Source organism: Tupaia chinensis, unplaced genomic scaffold (assembly GCF_000334495.1).
Source record: "Tupaia chinensis unplaced genomic scaffold, TupChi_1.0 Scaffold144164_1, whole genome shotgun sequence".
Lineage (NCBI taxonomy): Eukaryota > Metazoa > Chordata > Mammalia > Scandentia > Tupaiidae > Tupaia > Tupaia belangeri.
Window position 1 is genome coordinate 143,247 of NW_006204020.1, and position 2,324 is coordinate 145,570.

Here is a 2,324-nt window from a genome sequence, read left to right on the forward strand (position 1 = left end):
AAATACCAATATTTCATCCTTTCACTCACAGGAATTTATTTTTACACTTTTCCTTACATGTTTCCCAAGGACACATTCATATCATCTGCAAATGGCAGGAACTTTGTTTACCAATACGAAAAAATCTTGTTCACTTTATGAACTCAAATCAATGCAAAAGGAACTTGTAAGACAATATTTAATGATACGGTGTCCAGAAAGTTTATAAAAATGCATATGATGAGAAAACTGTGTATAGATTTAACATTTTTTGTACCCAAATGAACTTGTACTTTAATTTCATATTTCCTCAAAATGAACTCCTCTCATACTGGTGATAGCAGGCCTGCTTGTCTTAATCCTGATCACAGAGAAATGTTTCCTCGCTGTTTAACATCATTTGTGTATTTATGAGGAATAGAGCCAGCCAAATATGTTTTATTACTTTGATGAATTTTTTCAAGTGCTCAGTACATGGTTAAAATATGGTCATCAGTGGCAGTAGAGTCTCTGTTAGCAGCATCCTCCATCTTATCGTTTGCTTCCTGTACGACCCATGCATGTTTGTCACATTACACTTTATTGTTGCAGATATCAATTGCCCTTGGGAATAGGATCATTTCTTACAAGTTATTCTGGATATAAATGAAGTCAAGCAGACCCCGGGAAACTGAACAAAACTGTCATTGGAACAAAACTGTCATATGTTTCACCACTACCTACCATTTATATCTCAGAGTCCCCTTGCCCTGAATGAAGGGATTCTTCCTTTGGAAAAGCAGGCTTTCATGGGACCAGCAGTTACCATAATGGCTATGTCGCTGGACTCCCATGTAGTCGACCGCGGTTCGTGTCCCGGCCCGGGTGGCTTAAAACTCACGCCGGGCGTGTGTGTGTGTGTGCGTGCCCAAGATCCCGAGAGGAGAACGGAGGAGAAGGGATTGCGGCGTGGCCATCCCCCCTGGGGGGGGATTTCTCGCTTTCTGTCTCTCTGCTCTCTGTCTGTCTGGCGAGCGCACACGCCCTATAGCAAAAACCTCTAAAAAAAAGAGAGAGAAAAGCAGGCTTTCATGATCCCCCTTGGCTGATACCAAGAGTGTCGATCAGAGAGAGGGACAAAGACATTTAAGTTGCAATAGGACAAACGTTAGGGGACATCAGAGGTCTTTGCTATATGGCCACTAGAAGATCAAGCGCTAGAAGTAAAAGAGAGGGGGAAGGGTCGAAGCTGTTCAATTTGGGGGTGTGGGGTGGCATTTCCTGACCAGGAAGTCAGAGTGACCAGAGAGGTGGGAGGGCAACAAGTGGTTTCGCTAGAGTCGCACAAGAGGCTTTTTAACATGGGAATATCAACTACAAAGGGATTTCCAGTGCATGTTTTCCCCAGCCCCAAGCAACGCTCATCAATGGAAAAGACAGTGAAGGGTGCAAGTGCGGAGGGTGGGAGAGCCGTGGGGTGGTTCCCCAGTCCTTAGGTGTCCATGAATCAAAACACAAAAGGCCCAAGGAAGTAGGCTGCAAGTCTGGTGATGAGGAGAATGAGGAAAAGAGGTTAGGTAAAATGTAATCAGGGGGTTGAGAAAAGGGTCAAATTGTGTAGTGTGCCAAGATGCTCGGCAAGATGGAGTACCTGTTGAAGAAACAAAACTGCATGCTATGACTCAGCAAGGACGAGGTACTATTTTGCCAAGAATCCTGTTGGTCATGTTAACAGCATCATGACGTTCCTGCCAGTAACGTCCACGGTGGGGGATGACGAAGACGATGTCCTGGGCCGGGTCATGTGTAAAAGGATTGCGCGTGCGTTTCGGGCGACGTGGTGAGAGTGGGGAGAAGGGGCGAACCGTAAAAGGCACACGTGGAGATGAGCTTGGCCGAAGTCACAATGCACTGAATTTCACTCTGTGGGAAGAAGATTCCCAGCCCCGGAGGTGCGGAGCGCCTGCGCAGTCCGCCCTAGGCGCCTTGCGCGGCGGGAGCCTGGAGACCCCCGCCCCCGCCCCTCGCCCTAAACTGTGAACGCGCACGCGAGCGGGGCCGGGGGCGCGCACGCGGATGCGCCTCACCTCAGGCAACCCCTGCCCAGGCGGCGGAGGGAGGGAGGCAGGGACGAGGTGGGCTCTCTGGGGATCCCGTGCTGTCGGGCTCCCTCGCGGTGGCGGTGGCAGTGGCGGCGGCGCCCGCCCCCGTCCCCGCCCCCGCTCTCCCTTGCTCCCTGCCCCGCGGGCTCAGTCGCCTCTCGCTCTCCGTCAGTGCCCTCTGCCCTTTCTCTTCCCAGCACCTCAGAAGCTTGGCGCCTGGCGGCGGCGGGCTGGGGTCGACCCCCCGCGAGGGGGACGGCACGG